At 38.2% G+C, this 8,418-nt stretch overlaps 1 protein-coding gene and 1 long non-coding RNA gene across 2 annotated transcripts in view; both read right to left on the reverse strand.

Moving 5' to 3' along the window:
• Positions 1–8,418, reverse strand: part of DCAF17 (DDB1 and CUL4 associated factor 17) — a 318,055-nt gene that overhangs the window by 148,454 nt on the left and 161,183 nt on the right. The gene's annotated exons all lie outside the window — the stretch shown is intronic.
• Positions 7,166–8,418, reverse strand: part of LOC145720527 (uncharacterized) — a 44,339-nt gene continuing 43,086 nt past the window's right edge. Inside the window, exon 4 of the long non-coding RNA XR_014143558.1 lies at positions 7,166–7,690. This is a non-coding gene — a long non-coding RNA (uncharacterized LOC145720527). The remainder of the gene's footprint in view (positions 7,691–8,418) is intronic.

The raw sequence follows: 8,418 nt of genomic DNA on the forward strand, positions 1-8,418 counted from the left end.
ATTCTACTTATTCATTGCTGGTACATAGGAAAGTGATTGACTTTTGAATATTATCATGTATCCTTCAACCTTGCTATAAATTGCTTATTATTCCAGGTATTTTTGTCAATTCTTTCAGATTTTCTACGTAGACAATCATGTCATCTGTGGTGAGAAGGGACATCCTTGCCTGAGCTTAGTAGAACTGCTTCAAATCTCTCACTATTGAGGATGATGTTAGCTATAGATTTTTGTAGATATTCTTCATTGAGATGAGGTGTTCCCCTCTATCCATAGTTTATTGAGAGTTTTTACCATGAATGAGTATTGGATTTTATCAAATGCTTCTTCTGCATCTATTGATAAGATCATGTGATTTTCCTTTTTCAGTCTGTTGATGTGATAGATTACATTGATTTTTGAATGTTGAATCAACTTAAATACCTGAGCCACGAGCACATTTTAACACTGATTGATTATATTAGTTAGTTGAGAACTTGGACCTGGAAAGGATGAAAGTTAGGGTCAGGTAAACTAGGGAAGTGGTATGGCAGGGAAGGAACAGCGCCCAGGAGGATAGGTGTGAAAACTCCAGGCTGGGGAAGGAATAGGTAGAATGAGAGAGCAGAGTTGATGGGGACTGGAAATTAGGCCCTGGGGAAGAAAGGGATGGTGTTGTCCAAGATAGACCTAAGCCTGAAAAAAAGAAGAAAGGGAAAACAGATCAGCACTATTTCAATACATACTCCATTAATTCTGTGTGTGCATCCATTATGGATTTTGTTATAAAATGGTGATAGAAAACTATAGAAATCTAACATCTACCCAAGGTGGCACTATAAGATTCCTTTATATGTAGTATGATTTTAGAAGGTTGGAGATGATCTCGAATCTTGGCTAAAACTCCATAATCCCTATTCTAAATGTCTGAAATTCTGTTACTAGATGTCTTCATGAAGGTATGTCTCTTTCCCTCTGCAAGGAAAATGGCAGATGTTGCTTTCTGGAAGCTCTTTTCCTTTGAAGGTAGAAAGTTTTATGGGCTGAGCTGCTGAATAATAGTCTAGAAACTAAGCCCAACATAAAATTTGAAGGACAAGTCATAATGCCATCAAGTTTAGTGAGAGGAAAGTGGTGGCAATTTTTCAAAATGCAGACTTTCATCCAAGGAAATAAAAATGTTAAGTAGAATTTCAGTGAGACTCTGTTTTGATCAGTTAATTACCAAAAAAAAATCATGTTGTACTACATACATGTGCTACATACATGTTGTGCTACATACATGTTGTGCTACATACATGTTGTGCTACATACATGTTGTGCTACATAACAACAGATGTTGAGATACATAAAGCCTCATGTATCTCAACAAATAGATGCATTTTGCATTACACTTTGTTTCCATGTTTCAAACAGTTGACTGAGAGTTTTAAGCAAAAACTTTTTTTAAAAATCTATTTCAAAACTTACCCCTGGACCAACAATGGCTTGCCATGTTATTGGAGTAATATCTGATATCTCTCTACTCACATGCTTGTATATGTGGTTTTTCACCCTTTATACAATAGAGCAAATATTGAATGCCACTTGATTGTCAAATTAGTATTAAATGAAATAGAGGCTACTTTATACATTCACCCAAAGTGGTATTTTTTAAATGTATTGCCACAAAAGTAAACTGACAATGAACTCTACACATTTCCTGCACATCAAATTAGCTTCTAATTTTTTCAAAAGACATATACATTTGACACACTTTCAAAAGACATATTATGGCATTTTAAATTCACCTATTTTGCAGTTTAAACTATTTTATGTACCTTTTTTCATGTGTCAAAATTATCAACATAATTATCATTTTATTGGCTGAAGAGTATTCCAGGACATTGATATCCCTTAAATGGTTTTGGAAAGTTCATTGGTGCAAAAATTCTTTTCATCCCATATCAAGCATTATCTGGTGCTCAGTTTTGTCTTCTCTGTCCCTACTGGTTCTCTTTCCTTACCTCCTTCAGCCTCAGCCAGAAGCAGACAGCATCCTCACTGTCAGACACACACCCACTCAACCAGAGCTTGCATAGAACAAAAAGAACACATCAGTGGTATTTAATTTCCCATGGAGACTGGTCTCTGGAAAATTCTGTTTTCGTGGATGCAAAGAATCATATGTTCTCCTTCAACAGCTGTAATTAACCTGAGAGATTCTTTGCTGCCCTGGTGGATATCTCAGCCCCCTCAAAATCCACTAAGGGGAATCATGTAAGATGTCCAAGAAACTGTGAGAGTGACTTTAATTGCTAATACATTATCCAACACTTCTTAGATTTTCACAGTATCACTCAACCATTAGTATCTTTAAAGGGAGAAATGACATGTATATACATTTAAAATTGATTCCATAGGATGATATCAATTAATATTTTTATTATATGCATTAGGGAACATTTTAATTCTTCATTTTAAAATATTTCTGCTTTTTCAAAACTGCCAGGCATTTGCCAGAACTTTACATTTCACCCTCTTCAGAAAATGTTTCAGAAGCACTTGATTTTATACTGTATTCTCCTATCTAGGCAGATCATAGAGCTGAGCTCAGAATCTTCAGACATCTGTCCTTTCAATCAAGTGCATTCATCACTCCTTCCCAGATACTTGGAAAGGTCTACCCAGAAACCCCCTCGCCACACCCAGCAAAGTTCTGGGCTCCACATCAGCCACCAACTGATCCAGGTGCAGAGCCCTCGCTCTTGATCCCCCTACTTTGGAAGCCACTGTCAGAGTCAGAGATATTACAGGTCTACTTTATTCACAAACATGAAGAAGCAACTGATGCTGATTGAGCATTTTGAAGACATAGATGGCACAAACTAGCAAGCAGGGATTGGAAATGGAGGGGACACTATGAGTGACTAGAGCTTGCAGACTGGTTTAGAAGCAACTGGAAAATATCCCTCTGCAAATTCAGAAACAGATGGGGCAGCAGGTCATTGCTCGTGGGACTCCGGGCCATTGCTTCATAATGTTCTGCCTCTAGTTTTCTTCTGCAACCTCTTCTGTCCCTGCCAGGAAGTGGGGAGAGCCTGGCCCTGGCACTGTTGGTTACAGATGAATCTCAGTTCTTCTCTTACCGTGTGGCTTTCTTAACATCTCTGAACTTGTGTGTTCAGGTGCGCAAAGCCAGGCTGCAGTACTCCCTTCACTCTGGGAGGGGCAGTAGGAAGGGCTGATGGCCCGCGGCTGATCCCCGTGGTACTAGGCATTCTCCATTCTCGGCCCATTCTCCACCTGGCATGGGGAGTGCCATGTGAATTCTAGTCCAGTCTCTAGAGATTCTAATTCAATGGGTATAAAAGGAAGGCCTAAGAATGTAGGGATTTTAAATCAGTACTGACTTGAAATATCTGCACAATGAAGTCTGCTTTACTATTATGTAGGTCACACAGAAGGGTATAGCAAAATCCAAATGTTCTGCAAACCAGCTCCTTTTGGGCACCTTTAAACACCATATAATATGGGCCAATCTCACTTTTCTTTTTTTAAATTATAATTCCATTATAATTAACATGCAGTGCTATATTAGTTTCAGGTGTACAATAGTGATTCAACATTTCCACAGAACACTCACTGCTCATCAAGGTAAGTATACCTTTTTTTTTAAAAGATGTATTTGAGAGAGAGAGAGAGAGAGAGCAAGTGGGGGCGGGGGCAGAGGGAGAGGGAGAGAGAATCTCCAGCAGACTCCCCGCTGAGTGCAGAGCCCAACGCTGGGCTTATCCCAGGACCCTGAGGTTACCACCCAAGCCGAAATCAAGAGTCGGCTACTCAACTGACTGAGCCACCCAGGTGCCCCAAGATAAGTATACTCTTAATCTCCTTCACCTATTTCACCCATCCCCCAACCCCACCTCCCCTCTAATAACCACCAGTTTGTTCTCTATAGTCAAGAGTCTGTTTTAGGTTTGTTTCTCTCTCTTTTTTTCCCTTTGTTCATTTGTTTTGTTTCTTAAATTACATATATGAATAAAATCATATGGTATTTGTCTTTCTCTGACTGGCTTATTATACTGTCTAGATCCATTCATGTTGCTGCAAATGCTAAGATTTCGTTCTTTTTATGGAATAATGGAATAATATTCCATTATTATATATATTATTCCATACATACATATATCCCATCTCCTTTATCTATTCATCTATCAATGGGCACTTGGACCGCTTCTAATACAGGCCAATCTTAAAATGGTCTGGAATATATTCCCTTTGAACCACTTCATTAAATTACCAGCAGCTGACCCATTAACAAACTAATGACAGAGAAAATACCCTTATGTTGTGTAGGCAAAGCATAAAAATCTACTTGGATACGAAGGGAAAATTGGCATCTGGGTTTGCACTTGGCTGCCCTCAAAGTTAATTCACTCATACGCATAATTTTAAAGACTGCAAGAAAAAAATTTTTTTCAATGAGTTCCTTTAGAATAAATTTTGCAAAGCCACTTTTGGGTGCTTTTCCAATTTTTCCAGAAACTCTGGTCCTCAGACTAGGTAAAAAATAATATCTGGAAATGTAGATGAATGATTAGTGAAAAAATGTGCCCAACTTTAAATGGAAAAAGAGAACTGGAACCTAAAACAAGCCTCATTTTTTAAAAATTAGGTCCAAAAAACTGTGTAAAGCTTAAATGCATTTGGCAAGAATAAACATCTACCTAAAACCTCTGTAGAATTCTGGGAGGTACCGTTGTTTTGGTAATGTCCCACCTCACCAACTCACCCTGAAGGCAGAAAATGTCTGTCCCATTAGCAAAAGCCTGAGCTACTTTTGAACTGTTAGCAAATAATTGCTGTAGTTACCATGAAGTCGGTGACGTGGCCCTCCGTCGCGGTAGCCAACTTTCATTTCCTGTGGTTCTTGGCACACTGCAGGAGTGAACAGAAGGGATGGATTGATCGATGCGCAGACCCTGGAAAAGGACACAATTCAAATGTAGCAGCTGGGCCGCTTGGAGGCTCTCAGACACTAAAATCTACAGTCCAGGTGAGCATATCTACAGTCTATAGTCCAGACGCTCAAACACTACAATCCAGGTGAGTATGAACATGAAGGCCCTCCGGATCCTGGGGCAAAAGACCCCCACAGGGACACACCATCCAGCAAACCCACGAACAGAAGCACCACAGCCAGAGACCACGTGGGCCAGCGCCCTCCTTTCTGTTTCTGCTCTCAGAGGTTTTTCCAGCACCAATGCAGACAACTCACAGATCTGAAATTTTGGATGAGAGGAGAGGCTTCTTGGTGGGTTCCCCCATTCCTTCCTGGTAATAGTCTAATAGTGCCCACTTTTGATTCCAGGTCATTTTTATCTAAGTTGACCTATACATCCAATCTGTGATTTATACTGAGTTGCTGACCTTTCACAATCACTGCTGTTATCTGTTACATTACTAATGTAATGTAAATAATCATCATTTCTTCTTTTTCTTTTCCAAAGAATGTGGCTACACTTAAGAGCGCAAATATCATCAAAGCAATATTTTTTTTAAATAACATTAAGTTGGTATAAAAAGAAGAAGCTGATGTTAAGTGAAATAAATTAGCCAGAGAAAGACAAATACCATATGATTTCACTTATAAGCAGAATCTAAAAAACAAATGAACAAACAAACAACAAAAAGAGAAACACTCATAAATACAGAGAACAAGCTCGTGGTTGCCTGAGGGGAGGTGATGGATGGGTGGGCGAAATATGCGAAAGAGATGAAAAGGTACAAACTTTTAGTTATAAAATAAATAAGTCACGGGGATGAAAAGTATATCACAGGGAATATAGTTAATAATATTTAATAACTTTGTGTTGTGACAGGTGGTAACTAGACTTATGGTGAGCATTTTATAATGTACATAATTGTCAAATCACTATGTTGTGTACCTGAAACTAATATATTATATGTCAACTATGATAAATACATAAACAAATAACCAAAAAAAGGAAAAGAAAAAGAAAAAAACAAAACAAAACAAAAGCCACTATTTAACTGCAAAAAAAAAAAAAAAGCTAACACAAGTCTTGGCCAAGTTTAAAAGTCAGGTTTATCAATGTCATTGATAAAGGCCCACCCTCCCTTCTGCCCATCTCTCCCCATCACCCTCACAAAGGCTGTTATAAAAACACCTCTCAGATTGCTGGGGTTGGTTACAGTGCCCTCATGTGTCTCTGCCTTGCAATGTCGTTTTAAGCCTTTCAAAGAATGTATTGTTTACATTCACAGTGTATATAATTTGTAATGGCATTTTTAAGCAGTAGAAGCAAGTCCAAAATTTTCAAAATACACCTACAAGATTGGACAAGCTTTGAAGAGCCATAAATGGCTCAGATTCTTCACCCCTGGGTTCATGTAGTTGAATTTTAAATTTAATGACAAAAAGTCAACAAAGATTTGACACCAAAGAAATAAATATATCTAAGGGGCAGTTGATGAAAATATTACATTCTCCCTAAAAAATCAATGTAAAGCTACCTTAAATGTTGAATTTTTATGCTTTTGAAACCAAGTTGCTTTTATCTTCTCTGTTCAGATTTTAAAGAACAGTAATTATACATTTTGTGAGAAAATGCATGTTTGACAGCAGCTAACTCTTCCATTCCTTAGCAAAAAGTCAGAACTATTTATTTCAGAAAGGTTAATTTCAAGTCAAGCTTCACTTTATGTTTTAAAATAGGCTTTAAGAGAGAATATTTAAGCATAGCCTCAGTTTAATTGGTTTAGCACCCTGGAAACTCATGTTAAAAATAAGGACATTTATAACAAAGAGAAACTGCCATGGCAGAGAAATTATTACATTCCCTGCTCCCTTTGGATTTTTAATTCATTGTTTTACAAGCCTACCTCAACTTAATTGCTTTTAATTTTTTTTTTTCTTTTCTCCCCATAAGCTTATAGAGTAGTCTCAGCCCAGGAAACTGCTGTCATTTGCTGGAACTGGCAAATAGGTCATCCTAGTCAGTAACAGCAACCAAGAACAGGTATCAAAAGACGCAATTTCAAAAACATAGCTTTTAAAAGAACATACATAACATTTTTCTCCTTGCTGTGAGAGCCAGTAAGTGTTAGAAACAACATTTAAATTGAGATTCTCTGTGGATATCATCCTGATTCTTCATCCCACAATTTTTGGAGGAGAGAGTTAAGTCCCAGGTCATTTGAACAAGATCAACCTTGGGGAAAAGAAAGACTTATCTCAGACCTTATTTTCTTAAGAGGCAAATTTTGAAAGGTATTATTGTCTTTCTAGGAAATCCCCCTTCCAGCTCTTGGTTTCAGATTTTATTTCATTCCCTATGTTACTCTCCATACAACAGGGAATGGACAAAGATCAAAGTCATACATGGGTAAGACCTTGAGTCCTTCACAGTCTGGAGAAAGGTTTAACCTGTGACCCGAGGGACAGGAACAAGAAGTGGAGACAAAAAGCAGTTTCATGAAGAAACTCCAAAAGCTTAGCAAAAGGTAATGAAAGCCATAGTCCAATGAAAGACTGAAGGAATCAGATATCAAGCAACAAATATGTGTTTCCAACCCTAGTGTGAAGCTTACAAGTCTGTCCAATGGCATTAGACCTGTGAGAACTGAAGAAACTCTTGGCATAATGACTCCACCCAAACTCCAGCACCAAGAAACATGACCAAACTCTGCTGTGGTTTCTAGCAGCCTAAAGAGACATAAAGACAATTCAGATTCCAAAAACAGACAAACCCAAAACCAAAACAAACAAGTGAACTCCATAATGTTTAATGTAATTGTTACAGGAGCTAACAGGAAAATGAATCTCAAGGGTTTTATTTTTGAAGGTCAAAGAAAAGCCTGGCCAATGCACAATGAGGCATGAGGAAGAGGGATACATAACTTTTTGGGAAAACCACTGAAGTTCCTCCTGTATTACAGTTACTGACTATATTCAAATGGTCATGGTTTGGCTGGAGTGAAAATCTTATTTGTTATCATGGTGTTAAGAAAATTTACTTTTTTTATTATTATTATGTTAATCACCATACATTACATCATTAGTTTTTGATGTAGTGTTCCATGATTCATTGTTTACGTATAACATCCAGTGCTCCATTCAATATGTGCCCTCTTTAATACCCATCACCAGGCTAACACATCCCCCCACCCCCTCCCCTCTAGAACCCTCAGTTTGTTTCTCAGAGTCCATAGTCTCTCATGGTTCGTCTCCCCCTCCGATTCCCCCCCTTCATTTTTCCCTTCCTGCTATCTTCTTTTTTAACATACAATGTATTATTTGTTTCAGAGGTACAGGTCTGTGATTCAACAGTCTTACACAATTCACAGCGCTCACCATAGCACATACCCTTCCTGTTGTCTATCACCCAGCCACCTCATCCCTCCCACCCCCCACCACTCCAGCAACCCTCAGTT

The sequence above is a fragment of the Leptonychotes weddellii genome, chromosome 3, assembly GCF_054177405.1.
Source record: "Leptonychotes weddellii isolate Sample4059 chromosome 3, ASM5417740v2, whole genome shotgun sequence".
In the NCBI taxonomy this organism is placed as follows: Eukaryota; Metazoa; Chordata; class Mammalia; order Carnivora; family Phocidae; genus Leptonychotes; species Leptonychotes weddellii.